This window comes from Saccopteryx leptura, chromosome 3, assembly GCF_036850995.1.
Source record: "Saccopteryx leptura isolate mSacLep1 chromosome 3, mSacLep1_pri_phased_curated, whole genome shotgun sequence".
Lineage (NCBI taxonomy): Eukaryota > Metazoa > Chordata > Mammalia > Chiroptera > Emballonuridae > Saccopteryx > Saccopteryx leptura.
Genome location: NC_089505.1, coordinates 197,672,523 through 197,690,820, shown reverse-complemented (window position 1 = coordinate 197,690,820; position 18,298 = coordinate 197,672,523). Strand labels below are relative to the sequence as shown.

Here is an 18,298-nt window from a genome sequence, read left to right as displayed (position 1 = left end):
TGGAGCCTGAGAATTTCCATTCCTCACAAATTGCTAGGAGGTGCCAATGCCTTTCAGGACCATGCTTGGACAATGCTAGCCTAAATGAATCACAGAGGTGTGTAATTTTGAGAGAACCCAAGTAGGGTAAAAGTTTTCTTTTTACAAGAATAGCTTAGAAAAAAACAATAGTCACTGATTGAACCATTCATGCTAGGAATTAAGATTGAGGAACTATTCTTAAATTTAATTATTTCTGCAATATAGGTTTTAAAGATTATTGGCTTGACCTGTTTAGTAACTCAAAGTGAGTAGTTTTCCTGCGTTAAACAGATGAACCTTAGAAAAGCACTATTTGGTTTTGCTAGCCAGATGAATGTGTTCTCAGAGGGTGGTATTGTGAGAGTAAAATATATTTGTTTTCTGATATTCAGATGCATTGAGATCCACTGCGCTAAATTTACCCCACGGCCACCCTAGTCATCATGCATCCCCCTTTCATCAGTTATGCTGTGCTTTGGTGTCTTCTGGAATGTTCTCTTTCTCTGAAACTCTCGACAAGCTCCTTCTTTGTTATTAAAATCCTTCTTCAAACACAGCTCCTGACATAAGCTTTCAAGACAGAGAAATAGAAATCTTTATGAAATCTTAACTGTTTTAAAATGAAATCTTAAAATTCTCATCTAACAATTTAATGTAATCGAATATACATGTATACTTATGTTTAGAGTTTGTATTTCATCTTTATGTGATCAATATTTGCCTTTCCCCGTTTCATTTCAAATTCCATATCCTATGAGGGAGATGTTTTAATTCTGAATTTTATAGTGCCTCATAGAGCCACACAGAAATAGAACACATAAGAACAAAGGACAAATTATTCTGATGCTGATAATGTCTCATTAAGTGGCTTAATATCAAGTTAGGCTCTGTTTACATGCCATTAAAATGTAGGGATAAAAATATATCTTCTGTATAAAGTCACATATAATGTTAGCCATTTGACAATGGACATATGCCATGCTAGTTGAGAAACAAGTAGCAAACTTAAATTACAGGAGAATTTTTCTTTTCATGTCTTTATATACATTAAGAAAATATATAGCTCCAAAATCATATGTAAATCATTTTGTAAAATAAATGAACACTTAAAACTGATCCTTTGTTTAATAAACATCATACCAAGCTGGAGAACACTCTTCTGGGAGACAAGGGAGCTTTACCAGTTCTGTGACACTGGGTATTGTGGACAGAGAATAATGTTGTTGAAATATATCATACTTTCTTAAGTAAGTCATTTTACTCCTCTCTCATCAACAGCATGGGGACTGGAGGGTCTTTATGCTTCTTTCTGGGCTACATGTATAACATATGCTTTGGTTTGCTTAAATCACATAATGTACACCTGCAAGAAGGTCAACCCTGGTTTAAATTGGTGACTCTAGTATGATAATATTGTCAACACCTTTTAAAATTATTGTGATCCACTTTTATGCATGTTACAGCCTCTTTGGAATTGTAGAAAATGCAGTGTTGATTGTTTTTCATTATAAAAGAGTCCATTTCTTTGAGCAATGGCTATTTCTACCTGGGCATTCAAGTAATTGAGGTGACATTTAATTTAGGGACAGTGCAGAATTATTTTACCCTTGCTGTTATCCTATGTCACAACTGACTGCTTTAGTGCCAATAAAATGGTAAGTGCTCTGGTTTTTGCTGGGTGAAGCACTGAGTGGCAAAGTCATTCCTATTAAATATTAACATCATTTACTTGGATTATAATTAGAAATAAAATAAACTAGCATATAAAATTTGTATCTTAATCATCCTGTGCTCTTGTTCAGGTGTTTTCTTTGTCCTAAATATAGTTAGGGTGGTTTTAAGGGCGTTAAGTTATTATCATAGAGACGCAGTGAACAGGTATTTAAGAGATTTTAGTTTTTTGGAAGTCACGTGAGTGTAACAAGAAATGTGTGTATGTGTGTGTGTATGTCTTTGTCCCTGTATTGTGAGCCCAGAAAACAGAAGTAGGAAATCAGATGTAAAATGAGAATAAATAACATTCTAGGGTATTTTCTAGCTCTGAAATAAAATCACATTTTGAATCCAATAGGTCAATTTCATATAAATACAGCATAGAGAGCAGACATCCAGAAATAACAGATTTTATTATATAGAGGGAAAGGGAGAGTTAACCAGAGTAGAGGCCTCTGGAACAGGGGTACTTCATTAAATAAATGGTAAAGCTTGAATTCATTTATTCTATTGTATGCCTGTACCTTTACCAGTTCTTCTGCTTGTGTACATTTGAGCCGTTTCCATTTATTTTTCGTATGACAAATAGTGTTGCTATGATCATTATTATGCTTGTTTCCTGGTGTAAAGGTGCTGGATTATCTCTAAGGCATCTCTCATTTGTGATGCATTATGAATGTCTGTTCTGTCTAGTCTATAATTTTTATTAACAATATAATAACCCCTGCACTAATTTAACTGATTTCATATGTTTGAACAGTAGAATTGTTAGTTGAAGGGTATGTTGCTCTTCAACTTTGAAAGCTAATGTTAAAATTGTTTTCCGAAAAGCATACAATCCTACCACAGTGTAAAATAGTTCCTGTTGCTCTGTATGCCTCCTAACATACTGCATTTTCAGATTTTAAATTTTGTCAAGTTGAGGATGATAAAACTTTACCTCATTTTGATTTTTAATAAATTTAATATTGTAAGTATTTTTAAGTATTTTCAGTAGTGGTAAGAATAGTCTGATTGTTGTGAAACAGAGCTCAGTACTTTTTCATCTCACAGCACAAACTCTACACCCATGAAATAACTCTTTTTTTCCCTCTCTCCCTTGCCCCTGGCAACCACCATTGTACTTTCCATTCCTATGAATTTGACTACTCGAAGGGTCTCATATAAATGGGATCATGCAGTATTGAAACATACACATATAAGGTAAATCATATATTTATCTTTTGTGACTGGCTTAATTTTACTTAACATATTCAAGGTTTATCTATTGTGTAGCACATGTCAAAATTTCTTTCTTTTTAAGACAAAATAATATACCATTGTATGTACATACCCAGTGTTTAGTCACTCATCTGTCAGTGGACATTTGAATTGTTTCTTCCTCATGATTATTGTGAATAGTGCCCCCATGAACATGACAGTGCAAACAGAGCTCGAGATCCTCTTTCTAAGTCTTGAGAAATTCCTGGATCACATGGTAATTCTATTTATAATTTTTTTTGAGAAACAGCCATACTGTTTTTCGGATCAGGTACATACTTTCCATTCCCATCAACGGTACACAAGGTTTTCTCTTTTTCCACATTCCTGCCAAAATTTGTTACTCCCTGATTTGTTGATAGTAGCAATCTTTAGTGTATGAGGTGATAGCTCATTGTGGTTTTGATTTACATTTCTCTAATGATTAGTGTTTTTGAGTATCTTTGCTTGTGCTTGTCGACAATTTGTATATTCTCTTTGAAGCTACGTCTGTTTTCAAGTTCTTTGCCCATTTATAAAATTTAAATTTATTTAAATAAAATAAAAACTTTAAGACATTTCTCCCACCCTCTATTCACTGCTTCTGGCAACCACCACTCTGTTCTGTGTTTCTACAAGCTTTCTTTTTTGGGGGGTATGTTTGTATTTTTATTTTTAGATTCCATATTTAAAGAGATTATACAGTATTTGTCTTTCTCTGTCTGACTTATTTCACTTAGCATAATGCTTTTGTGGCTTATCCATGTTGTCTCAAATGGTAAGATTTCATTCTATTTTTTAATGGCTGAATAATATTCCATTGTATATGCTACAGTTTTTTAAATTTAGTCAACCACTGATGGACATTTAAGTTGTATTTTATCTTAGCTATCATAAATAATGCTGTGATGAACATAAGGGTGCACATACCTTTTTTAGTTTTTTTCATTTTCTTTGTATAACTACCCAGAAGTAGAATTACTGGAGCATATGATAGATAGTTCTACTTTTAATTTTTTGAAGAGCTTCCATCCTGTTTTCCATAGTGACTGCACCAATTTACATTCCTACTAACAGTGTACAAGACTTCCCTTATCCACATCCTCACCAACACATGTAATTTCTTTTCTTTTTGACAGGTGTAAAGTGACTTCTCATTTTGCTTTTGATTTGCACTTATCTGATGACTAGTGTTGTTGAGCACTTTTCATATATATGTTGGTCATTTGTATATCTTCTTTGGAAATATGTCTATTCAGATCTTCTGGCCATTTTTAAAATAGACTGTTGTATTACTTTTTTTTTCTTTTTTGGGTTGTATGAATTCTTTGCACAGTTTGGATATTAGCCCCTGGTCAGACATATGATTAGGAAATATTTTCTCCCATTCAAAAAGTTGCCTTTTTACTTTGGTTATGGTTTTCTTTTCGATGCAGAAGACTTTTTGTTTGATGCAGTTTCACTTATTTATTTTTGTTTTTGTTGCTTTTGCTTTTAGTGTCAGATTTAAAAAATCATTGCTAAGACTTATGTCAAGGTTACTTCCTGAATTTTCTAGGAGTTTTATGGTTTCGAGTATTTCACTTAAGTCTTTAATCCATTTTGAATTAATTTTTGTGAATGGTGTAAGATAGTGATTGAGTTTTGTTCTTTTGCATGTGGCTGTCCAGTTTTACCAACACCATTTATTGAGATTTTTCTTTCCCCATTGTATATTCTTAACTACTTTGTTGTAAATTAATTGTCCATATGTATATGTATGTGTATGTGTATATATGTGTGTATACATATATATGTATATATATATGTATTTTGCTGAGCTCTCTGTTTTGTTTCATTAACCTGTCTTTTTGTATGCTAGTACCATACTGTTTTAATTAGTATAGCTTTATAATATAGTTTCAAAATCAGGCTCATGATGCCTTCAGTTTTGTTCTTCTTTCTCAAGAATGTTTTGACTACTTGGGGTTTTTTGACATTCCACAAACAAATTTTAGAACTGTTTTTTCTATTTCTATGAAAAATGCCATTTGAAAATTGATAAGGATTACATTACATCTGTCTATTGCTTTGGTTAGTGTGGACATTTTAAGCATAATAATTCTTCCAACCCATAAACATGGAATATCTTTCCATTTATTGGTGTCTATTTCATTAAAGTCTCATAGTTTTTAATACACAGGTCTTCACCTCCATAGTTAAATTTATTCATAGGTATTTTATTATTTTTGATGCACTTGTAAATAGTATTGTTTCCTTTTTATATTTTTTTATTTTTCTGAAGTTAGAAGTGGGGAGGCAGTCAGACAGACTCCTATGTGCGCCCGACCGGGATCCACCCGGCATGCCCACCAGGGGGCAATGCTCTGCTCATCTGGGATGTTGCTCCATTGTGGCCGGAGCCATTCTAGTGCTTGAGGTGAAGGCCATGGAGCCATCCTCAGTGCCCAGGCCAACTTTGCTCCAATGGAGCCTTTGCTGTGGGAGGGGAAGAGAGAGATAGAGAGAAAAGAGAGGGGGAAGGGTGGAGAAGCAGATGGGACTTCTCCTGTGTGCTCTGACCGGGAACCAAACCTGGGACTTCCACACACCAGGCTGATGCTCTACCACTGAGCCATCCAGCCAGGGCCTAGGATTGTTTTCTTAACTTCTCTTTATTTTGCTTTGTTATTAGTGTAGAGCAGGGGTTCCCAAACTTTTTACACAGGGGGCCAGTTCACTGTCCCTCACACCATTGGAGGGCCGGACTATTAAAAAAACTATGAACAAATCCCTATGCACACTTCACATATCTTATTTTAAAGTAAAAAAACAAAATGGGAACAAATACAATATTTAAAATAAAGAACAAATAAATTTAAATCAACAAATTGACCAGTATTCCAATGGGAACTATGGGCCTGCTTTTGGCTAATGAGATGGTCAATGTGCTCCTGTCACTGACCACCAATGAAAGAGGTGCCCCTTCTGGAAGTGCGGCGGGGGCCAGATAAATGGCCTCAGGGGGCCGCATGTGGCCCGCGAGCCATAGTTTGGGGACCCCTGGTGTAGAGAAATGCAATGAATTTTTGTTGTATTGATTTTGTACCCTGCAGCTTTCTAAATTTGTCTGTTAGTTCTAACAGTAGTTTGATGGAGTCTTTAAGGTTTTGTAAATATAATATTATGCTATCTGCAAATAGTGAGAGTTTTACTTCTACCTTTATAATTTGTATGCTGTAAGACCAGGGGTCGCCACCATTATGGCCATTCACGTGCAGGTTCTCATTGGATTTGGGTAGATGGTAAGAAAACAGTGGAGCCAAATGTGGTGGGCCATATTTTTATTTAAGACTTGCCCGGCAGACGAGCAAACAAACACACAGGGCTCACAAAGCCACTGACACATTCTCCAGCTCCACAACCAGAAGAATCTTCTCCTGTTTCTCCTAGAATCAAAGGCCTCACCAGTCCCAAAGCCCCTCACCTCTGGTTCTCCATCTGCCAACATTGCTTCTTACTCTGCAAAACTGGCTTCTCTCTCTTCCCTGCCATCTTGGCTTCTTTCTTTTTCTCCTCCTTCTTCTCCTTTTAAAACTTTTCTGGTGCCAAAACCTCTCCTCCAGTGCACATTAGCATAACAATGACCCTTCCCAAGCAGGAAGGTAATTAGCAGTTTTACAGATCACATACCTGGCACTGCCCAGCGCCATTTTTAACAATAAAAGTGGCAAACGAAAAAAACACAAATTTTACAAACTCATTTGCCCAACAGATGCCTTTTATATATATATTTTTCTCAACTAATTGCTCTGGCTAGAACTTTCAATAGAATATCGAGTAAAAGTAGACATCCCTGTCTTGTTTCTGATGTTAGAGGGAAAGCTTTTCACCATTGAGAATGATATTTGCTGGAGCTTTGTCATGTATGATTTTTATTGTGTTGAGGTATATTTCCTCTATATCTGCTTTGTTGAGAGTTTTTTTATTTTCATCATAAATCCATGTTGAATTTTGTCAAATGTTTTTTCTCTATCCTCTTTGGAGATATTTCTATTCAAACACTTTGCCCATTGTCGTGACCCATGTGACAAGTATATTCCAGTGTCCTGAGTGGGAACTGTACGAATTTAATGAAAAATAGACAAAGGAATAAAAACATATAAACGATGGGTTTCAGGAGAGCTTTACAACTCCGTACCAGCAGTAACTCCTACCCTGGCAGAGCCACAAAACATGGCTGCCCTCAGAAACTGCACCTTTCTTTATTTACTGGGCAAAGTGGAAATCAGCATACAGTTTCCAAGGCAACTCAAGAATTCTATCAGGTGCAGAAAAACCCCCACCAATACTTAACATACACAACCTTACACAAAGAAGTTACTTTCTTCCAGTCCTTCCAGGGAACACGGGAGGCAGGACAAGCACTGAAGCACAGCCTTTTGCAACTTAGGCAGGTGAGGTGGGGTGTTGGGCAGACTGTCAGCTTACAGTCAGCTCCTAGCACCTCTGTCCCCCAGATATCCAGACCCTAAAAACCCTCTTGCCTTTTTTGTCCCCAACAGCGCATTTTAAAATCATATTGTTTTGTTTTGTTATTGTCATTGAGTTGTAGGAGTTCTTTATAGATTCTATACATTAATCTCTTATCAGATATATGATTTGCAAATATTTCTCTCATTTTATAGGATGGCTTTTCACTTTGTTGATTGTATCATTTGATGATGTTTTTTTTGTTGTTGTTTTTTTTTTGTATTTTTCTGAAGCTGGAAACGGGGAGAGACAGTCAGACTCAGACAGACTCCCACATGCGCCCGACTGGGATCCACCCAGCACGCCCACCAGGGGCAACGCTCTGCCCACCAGGGGGCGATGCTCTGCCCCTCCGGGGCATCGCTCTGCCGCGACCAGAGCCACTCTAGCGCCTGGGGCAAAGGCCAAGGAGCCATCCCCAGCGCCCAGGCCATCTTTGCTCCAATGGAGCCTTGGCTGCGGGAGGGGAAGAGAGAGACAGAGAGAAAGGGGGGGGTGGAGAAGCAAATGGGCGCTTCTCCTATGTGCCCTGGCCGGGAATCGAACCTGGGTCCCCCGCACGCCAGGCCGACGCTCTACCGCTGAGCCAACCGGCCAGGGCTTCATGATGTTTTTAATTTTGATGCAGCCCATTTACCTATATATACTTTTTTTTGGTCTGTGCTTTGTTGTAAAATTGACATTTTTAAATTAATAAATTTGTTTTGTATGTATTTATATTTAGGAGAGAGACTGGACTTTAAATTCTTACACTTTTTTCCCCTGGTTTTATAGCAAAATTATAGTAGTTTTATAAAATGATCTGAGGATTGTTTTTCTTTCTATATTTTCTGAAATATTATGTGTGAGATTGGAATTATCTGCCCTTGAATAATGAATAAAACTTGCCTGGACCTGGGGTTTATTTAGGATACAATTTTAAACTATTGATGAAATTTCTTTAATGCTTTCAAAACTAGTTAAGTGGTCTTTTTCTTCTTGGGTCCTTTTAATAAGGTGTACATATTTTTCTAAGAATCTATTTCAACATTTTGCATAGTATTAGCTTGATTATATTATTTTTGTTTTTAAAATATGTTTGCTGCACCAATAGTTATGCATCCTTTTCATTTTTATATTATTTATCTGTATGCTGTCTTTTATTAATAAAGCTTGCCAGAAGTTTGTCAATTTAATTAGTCTTGTCAAAAGGTCAGCTTGTGCCTTTGGCCCTTTATTATATGTTTTTACTTCTTCATTAATTTGTTTTTATTTTTATTACTTCCTTCCATATACTTTATCTGGATTATTTCTATTCTTTAAAACTTCTTAAATTGTCTGCTTAGTTCAATATTTTTCAGTCTTTCTTCTTTGTAATATAGACATTAGGTGCATTAAAATTATCTCCTAAATATCATTTTACTAGCATTTCTGAGCTAGTATATAATATCCACTGTATAGATATTATAGTTTTACATATTCAATGTCTTTTTTAAAATGTTAACCCATGTTTTCTTTCTTTTCTCTTCTTGAGATTGTCACCTTTTTTGTCTCTCAGACTTTCTTTTATGATAATTTTATGTTTTCTAAATTAAATTTTATAGTTATATCTTTATCGAGCCTCCATTAATAGTATATATTCAATATCTGGTACCTTTATTTTGCCCATGTTCTTGTTTTTAAAAAATATAACTTCCATTTTATTTTTTTCCAGAAAACTTTTCTTCAGTCCATAAAGATTTATCTTATTACATGAACTTTAGTGGAGGTTGTGAGGCAGCACCCTCAGGTCTATATCATGGTGGGTGTGATCGATCTTTCTAGACTTCACAAAAACAATTCCTGACTACTTGGCTGTGAATGCCACAACTCACACAGTAATGTAATTTCACATACAGCTTGGAAAGCACATAGGATTTGAAGATACTCACTTTGGAAATGTCCCTAATGGCTGTGACCTCTACTATGTTTCAAATGATAACCTTCTTAATGGCCTTGCCCTTTGGCATATATCCAGTGCAGTTGGTGCAGCAAACATGCTGCACATGGCCTTGGCCATTTTTGGCCTAATTGTTGTTCCTTTTTATTCTCAGTCATCATGGAAGCAAGGACCAAAGACAGGCACCCCATGTTCTTTAATTATAACTTATTATGTACTAGTGATTTTCACCTGATGTGCCACAAGAGGTACATTAGTGTGCTGCAATACATTTTAAAATATGCAATACCTGACTGTTTGGTTATAGGGATACTGACCTCTTTTCCTTAGATTGTCAAATAAAAAAATAACATCAGCCAACACAGTAATAACTGTCTGGTGTGAATGAATCAAAATAATACCTATTTTTTTTGTCAGATTGGCAAAAAATATATTTCTTAGTGTGCTGTAGAATTTTAGTAATTATTTTATGTGTGCCATGAGATGAAAAAGGTTGATAATCACTGTTCCATATAAAATTCTAGCTTGATTATTTTTCCTTAGCACTTTCTGATATTATTTTGCTTTTTTTTTACTTCTGTTATTAAAATCAGCTCCATGTTTAATATATATTTTTGTTAATTTGACTGTCTTCTTTAAAGATTGTTTGTCTTTGATGCTGTACAGATTTTTGCATTATGTTCAGAGATGCATTTTTCTTTATTCTGCTTTGTATATGTTGGAAATCTGAGATTTTCTTTCTTAAAAAATATTCTAGAACAAACCTTAGCCAATATATATTGTAATATTGTCTTTCCCCCATTCTTGCATTTATTTACTTCTAGTATGTCAATCATTGAATATTAGATTATCTGCTTTTATTGCCCATTCTTTTTACTAGCTCTTTCATATTTTATTTTTCTTAATTTCTTAAGGTCTCAGTCTGTATAATTTCTCCAAGTTTACTTTCCATTGCACTAATTTTGTCTTCAGCTTTGTCTTTCCAGCACTTAGTTTATTAAATGTTTAATTTCAGTTATTATATCTTTTATTTTTATAAGATCTATATGGTTATTTTTCAAATACAGTTTATTTTGATAGTATCTCATTCTTTTGAAATAATTCCAATGCCTTTTTATTGTTTCAACGTATTAAACACAATTCACTTATATTCAAGTCTGTATCTGATAATTCCAATCTGTTGTTTTTTGGCATCTGATTTGTTTCTCGTTGTTCAAGTGGTATTTCATGGGCGATCCAATGTGGTATTCTCTTTTTAATTGTGGAAATTTAACTTTTGATTTATGGATATTCCAGTAAACCTGAGTGAAAATGTTTCCTCTAAATGGGGATTTACCTTTGCTTAAATTAGGTTCCTGGAGCCACTAACAATTATGCACTCTTTAAAATAATTTTTAGCTTGAGGCTTTTAGAGTCATATGAATGGGATGTATTCTAGCCCAAATGCTACATGAACACTGGTTTATGATTATGAAGTCTTAATGAGGACTTCCTCCTCTATCCCAAGTCAAGAATCTGATGGGCAAATTTCAATTCCATTCTCCTTTGTGGGTTTTTTTTCCTCCTAGTTTACTATCTGCTATTTGTTTACAGGAATATCTATCTAATTTAGCATCTATTCTGGAAGGCAACTGTAGGCTTGGTCTCCTGCCATTCATGAAAGAATGGAGCTACAGAACAATGGTTTGGCAGATAGTCCTAAGAACATTGTTACTTTCAGTGCTTGGCTAACTCGGGATTCAAGATTCTAAATGTTTTTGGCCTTTGAGGATAGCCATCAAAAAATATTTTTTTTTTTGTATTTTAGTTATATGTTTAAATATTTAAAATGTATATTATACTATGCACCTGAAATGTTTTTTTAATGATATTTAGTTGTGCTATATTCTCACACTGTTTCTCTCTTTTTTTTTTAAAGAGTAGTCACAAAGTGAAAAGCCAATATTAAGACTTAAATTTGTTACATGGTTTAAAGAGATTCAATAGCGATTACCTACTGATTTACACAGTCACACTGAAAGTAACAAAAATATTTTATAATAATAATTTGAAAGCTATTTTCTAAATGTATTACTATTATTTCAATTTAGAAAGATAAGAAGCTATGACAAGTTTTTTTTTCAAGTATTTTAAAGAGGGCTCTTAAGAATCTTGATATACCAAAAAAAAAAATTAAAATTTTCTCAATTTGCTGATACATGGGAACAACATATTTAGCACTATTACCTGGCCAGGGAAGACCAAGTCCATATTCTAATTCTGAGAATCAAATTTTAACTTGAGTGTTTCTTGACCTTATTTCACTGCTCCTGGCTTAGTTTTGGTATTCTTAATGTGCAGAACAAAGGGAAGGGCATGACTTTTCCTGGAAAATCTGAACATCTTGTTTCTTTAAAACTGACATTATTAATTATAAGACTGTATATCATTGTGCTGGTTTTTTACTATTTTTAAATGTTTGAGCTTATTTATTTATTTGTGAAAAAAGAGATTACTTATAAATTATAAAGTATTTTGGCAGTAAAGGAAGAAAAATAAGCTTTAATTCTAGAAAAATGGTGTATATATCTGATTTCCTTTTAAGCAATTTCAGATTACCGACCATATTTATAATGGGTGGCGATTTTTAATCATTGAAAATAATAACCTCATGTTTTTTATTAGTTCCTTGGCTTTAATAGACCATTCAAGTAATGTTTTAGCTAATAGTTTTGTTGTTTTTAGTGAGTAGGAAACATTTTGCTATTATTAATGAAAAGCATATTGCCTCTTAATAATTTGTTATCAATGAGTTTCTTGTCTTCTCATATTCTGCATAGTGTCTGCCATTTAGAATTTAGAAGATTAATTATTATTTTTATAGAATGTGTCATAAAATTCTAGTTTGGCTATATTGGTATCATTTGATGCTTTAGTCTTTTAGAATGACCATATTTAATTTTAGTTTGTGTTAGTTTAAAAGAAACCATATCATTTCATCTAGAAGACAAAATATTAGTCTTTCTTATTTGCAAGGGCAAAATACAAAACTATAGTGTATTATTTTATAGCTTGAATTTAGTGCATTATTTTTTTTCATTGTTATGAGAAAATAGTTTTTAAAATTTCTGTCTTAAGAGTATGTACCCTGGGGTCAGTGTGGGCAGAAATGGACATACCCTTTGTTTTTATCTGATTTGGAACCTGGTCAGAGTATGTTTGGGAGAGTTTCTGAGTTTTGGTTGTTTTGAATAAAATATAACTTGCATTCTAGTTTCACTTCAGTTGATAACAGTACATATCATCCCAATAAAATTTTGATTATCAGCAAGATTGTTAAAATACACAGGCTTTCAATTTCTGTTTGCTTCTTTTGTGAACTGTTCTATTTTTAATAGATCTCACAATTATTTCTTCAAAGAAAAAGGTACATCAAAATTATTGTGGCTTCTAAAAAAATAACACTTGGTCAATTTGGTTCCTCAGTTTTTTCCTATTTCAAAGTATAAATGTTTGGAACAATGGAGGTATGTAGAACAAATTTATCATACCAGAATGCACTAATAATCCCTCAAAAATAAAGTCTAATATAATGTGGAAGAGAGTGAGCTCAACTAAAATATAGCCCTTGTGAACAGAAATAGGGTTCAAACTGACAATCTCATGGTCATCCTTTATTATAGCAGCTGGAAGGGGAAAGGGAGAAAGTGGGGGGAACATTATGCACATATCACACCATAAATTGAAATACCAACCCCAATGTTAAAAACCTTTAAAAAGTCTTAAGAGATTTGTTGTCTGGCATTTGATTTTTCTATCATTCTTCTTCCTCATTATTTCACTGTGTGTTTTTTTTTAATTGATTAAGTTTCAGAGTCACTAGGGCAATTTTTAAAATTAAATATGATATTCTAGAACTATTGAATCAGAAATTTTAGGATATCTGCATTTGCAAAAGTTCTCCCAGATAAATATGATAATTGTGGAGCACTGCTCTGTTTTCTACCAATACCTGCTAACGTTTCTTACTTGTGTTTGTAAATGAGTTTGTGTCAAAAGGGCAATCAATTCAAAATATTTCATTTCCCAGTTAGCTATTGATCTAACCTACACATGTAAGATCTTGCCAGAGAGATGAAATACACATTAGTAAATGTTAAGCCTAATCCGGAGGGACTCCAAACATTGAAGACACGAACAAAATCCGTCGATTCCACACTGAAGCTTTATTGTCTAGCTTGGTCAAGCGGCGGCAAATCTGAGGGAAAGCATGCCGGCCCTTTGTTCTACCTAGTTTTTATAGTTTTGCAAGCGGGAAGTACAGAACCAAAAATTGCAATTAGGTGCCCTTTACCACTATTGGTTATAGTCATATGCCCTTTAACATGATAGGACCATGTTCAATTTGCAAACCATACATCATTTTGGAGAAAACAAAATTTACAAGTCAACACAATGGTAGAAAGATGTCTCTTTACATATTAAAAGACATTCCTATATTTTCTAATGTTTATTGACCATCTCTTTGTCCAGAGTCACACACATTAACTCCATGTATTCACATGGGAGAGGTAGTTTCCGTGGGGACAAATGCCCGCAAATGGCTCATAGTTATAAGAAAAGGTTTATTTTGGCTTTTCCCTTCCTGCACCTGGCTAGCCATTCACTCCTTTCCCCACGGGTGTGGTGGAATGTCAGGGAATCTATGCTTTCCTTCCCTTTTCATTTACAATACAATGGCAAGAGCCATCCTGCTTATGCTAATCACACAGTACAGGGACTATTCTCACAATTTCTCTGCACACCTTAACCCAAATTAATAAAATGTTCTCCAAGCCTCCTAAAATATTAATATTAATTCTGTAGCCTTTTGGTACTTTACAACATCTGCAGGTGAAATGGCTCAGTGGCTCCTCATTCCCCCCTCTGAATGGGAAGATAAGACGCGGTATCTACCAAGGGGAGAGGCTGATAGGTAGGCTGAAACGTAGGTCGGCAGACTAGGAGGTTGACAGCCCCTAGCTGGCGTTTGACCAGGGTGGGATAAGCAATAATCAGGTATTGCTCTCTTTGTTAACTGGGCAGGTGAGGTGGGTGGTTAGGCCCAGCACCTGTCCCCTGGATATAAAAAAACCCTGCTTATATTTCAGTTTCCAAAAGATATTAAAATTTCAAATTTGTGTGTTGTGATTCTTACTCATTTGAATTCCCATGTTTGGATTTGAAGGCAGACTGGAAAAATACAGAACAAACACAAAATTAGTATAGCCAATGCTAACAGATACCCAAAACAAGTGTACTAATACATCACAGTGATTAAAGCCTTTAAGCAAACTTTTTAAGCTAATACAATAAGAATCTATAAAAGAGTAATGTCCTTAAAGTGTTCATCAAGTCCAAGTTGGCACCAACACCATTCCAAATCTTTGCAAATGCATCCCAACCTCAGTTCAGTCCATCAAAAACTGTCCCAGGAGGAGTCCAGGAAGAGTCCACATTCAGGAAAAGTCCACATGGCACTGGAATTGCCGTCACACTTCTACACTCTGCAGTTAGCGTCAAAGTCCCAATGACTGCTGCTCCCAGCTGGCAATGACCCAGGTAGACTGGAAAAGCCACCTGCAGCATGCATGAAAACGGAGCTTCCATTTTCTTTAAACTGGAGAGGTGAACCCAGGGTGCCTTTCTCTGGAGCTCTGCAATTATGGCATGGTGAAGAGAACCTGTGGATACACTATCCTGGGTAGCAGAGGTAAGTTCGTCTAAATTAGGAGTAAGTCTCAGCCTAAAATAGGCATGGGGCATTGAAGCAAGAGGAATAAAGGAAACACTAAATATTAAACAAAGCAGCAGAAATAAGACTATCAACACCCACAACAGAGATCTTCGAGGGATGAATAAAAAAAACCTGAATATTCAGGGAAAGCATAGTAGGTGGCCCTTGTGTCCGTAAGAAAGGAGATCAGTTTACCTGCTACTTGGAAGAAATACCCTAGGCTCGTCCACAGCGATGTGAGATGGGGCCGATGGCCCTGGGCACCTTTAGTCTTCAGTGGCAAGCTTCAGTAGGCTGGCAAGGTCAGGTCACAGGTAGCCAGAGCAGGGCTAGAAGAGACTGAACCCTCCCTTGGAGGAGTGAGGGAGCAGCTTACCTTCCAGTGTCCCTTTTTTTCCATAGTAAAGGCATGTCCCTGGTGGGGGTCAAGAAGCCTGGCAGGTTTTAGCTCAATGACCTTCCTTTCCACTCTTGAAGCAGGGCCCTGATGGGAGTCCTATGAAGTCTCTCGAGGGTGTTGGAGCCTTTATGGGTGTATGCCAAGAGCTGGTATTTTACCTGATCTCTTTTTGGCTTTGTCTGCCTTTTCTGTTCCTCTCTTGGTCATTATAGACCTTAAATGCCATGCTCAGAAGATCTCGTTGAGGGGTTTGAGGGTCCCCATCTGCCTATGTAAACTTTTTCTATATACCTAAGGCTGATTGGAAAAAGACAAAACAGCATTATTAGCTGGACTAAATAAAAGAAGGTAGAAGTTTGCAGGAAGAGAAAAGAAGTTTGGCATCTTTTGTAGGATTTCAGAGTCTCTCAGTTGCTGAATCAACCTGTACATTAGTATTTAAGAGAAAATTTTTAAAAGGTCCAAAACACGAAGTTTTATTGAAAACAATAAAATATAGCAGATTCTTATTTTAAAGTAAAACTGACTTTTCCCAGAAATTTCCTAGTACCGCATTATTTTGATTACTATTAAAAACAAAATAAAACAAAGTCCCAATTTCAAAATAATTAGCAAACCTGTTGGTAAACATTCTTTTCATGGTTCTAGTTATTTTTTTCCTAAATTTTATATTTACACCTTTTTAAGAATGAGAGTTTTTCTTTACACTAAAGGAAACAGAATTATTGTAATAAACTTAAACATAAAAAAACCCTGAATGTCAGAATTACATAGACCTTTCATTCAGAATAAATATTTAAAGAATAAGCTGTTCTGATGCATCTAAAACATTCATCCAACAAATTAAAACAAATTTTAGCACATACTTGCACAATGCACGCTTGCAGTGGTGAGATACTATCAGGAATACAAAAATCTATTTAAGTAACCCATATAACAATAACAAAGTATTCAATGTATTAATACTATTAGAGAGGTATTATAAATTGATACAGTAGCTTAGTGCCATGAAAGATTAATTTCGACCGGTTTTTACAGAGAAAGAGGTAGTCATGTCAGACAGCTTAACTCCTGAAGCAAGTTTAGATTTTAACAGAATCTTACCTCTCTCCTGTATTTACCAATGGAATTAGAGCCTTGCTTAGAGTGGCTCTTCTTTCTTCCTTGTCACCACACAGATTTTTAAGCATTTGTTGAGTATACTTTATAATATCTTTACTTCAAAATTATAAGAAATACTTGTCTTTATGTTAACTTAACAAAACATAGTAAATGCATTTTCAAGTAACATTTCCAAACTTATTAAAACAGTTCTATTAATTAACAGGCAAATTAAAGTGCACAATAAGGCTGGAAAATTCCAGAACATTATTTCCAGTGGCCATTATTTTTCTATATTATTAATGAAAATCTACACCTTTGCTAGGTAAATTTACCCTGTTTTAAGTGTTGCAGCCTGAAGTTTGAAGCAGTTTGGCCAAAATTAGCAAGTTTTAGGATTCACATTTTATTCAATTTAAATTTAAATGAGCGCACTATATTTACTCTAATTAAAATTAGAAATTTGTAGGGATGATATCATCTTTAATCCTAGCTTGCATACAGTGGGCAAGCAAAAACGCACACACCAGGCTTCAAAACCCACTCACATTCAGTGCTCACAAAGCTACTGACCTATCTGAGCTTCCCAGAATTGAAGGTTCCAGTTCATCAGACCTAACCACCTCTGCTCCCCATCTTCTCCCTTCTCTTTGCATAAATTCTGCACAAGCCGGCCCTTCACTCAGCACTCCACCATCCTGGCCGCCTCTCCCGGCCTCCTTCATGTGGCCTTTCTCTGCTCTCTCCTCTAAAGTTAATCTCAGGAACCAAGAGAGCAAGCTCCGCTCTGCCCTCATTTTATAGTGTAGAAATACAAACCTCTAATCCAATATACAAAATAGGGAAGTCTCCAACACACTTATCAGAGATATGATGGGATTGTACCACCCCACATCAAAAAGGGCTGTGAAGGCTTAATCCCAAAACCAAGCCCCAGGCTACAAGAATTCTGCCTGCCCACAGCCCACAGAGACACATATTAATATCACCTGGGCAACAGCCTCCAAGTGGGCAGCGCCACCTTTAACAAAGCGAGCATAATATCGATATATTTCATTTGCCTAACACCTTTATTCAAGATTTGCACCGGCCGACAAGCAAACACACAGGGCTCCCAAAGCCACTGACAAATTCTCTGGTTCCAAAACCAGATCTTCTCCAGTATTTCCTAGAATCAAAGGCTTCACCAGTCCCAAAGCCCCAGGACGCCGACTAGGCCCTTCTTTTCCCCCCAGCCAAACACTGTCCAATCTCGCTGGGGCGGGACCACCAAACCCTGCCGCCGCCTACTCACACAACTTCCTCTTCCCTAAGAGCCGAAAAGGCGCTTCTCTCACGATGACCCCGGCCTAGGGAGCGCCCCAAACAACCAGCCCTGGGACGCCAGAGGCTACCGCCAAACCACGGGGTGAGAGAGCAGGCGCCCTCGGGGCTAGCCGGGCACCCGTGGCAGGGAGGGGCCCATAACAAGCGCATGCGGAGGAAACCAAGCACCAAGCGGGTGTGGGAAGCCCCTTGGGCAACAGGCGGGTCCACCGGGAAAACACATGGGAATTCCCAAAACCGCCACACACGGGCAGCTCCTGACGCCCACTCCCTTTCTCCACACTCTAAAAACTTTGACGAACGCAGTGACAAA

The 18,298-nt window shown here is 36.2% G+C and overlaps 1 pseudogene; it reads right to left on the bottom strand.

Annotated features, from left to right (window-relative positions):
• Positions 1 to 9,212: 9,212 nt before the first annotated feature.
• Positions 9,213 to 18,298, bottom strand: part of LOC136398400 (small ribosomal subunit protein eS26 pseudogene) — a 138,020-nt pseudogene continuing 128,934 nt past the window's right edge.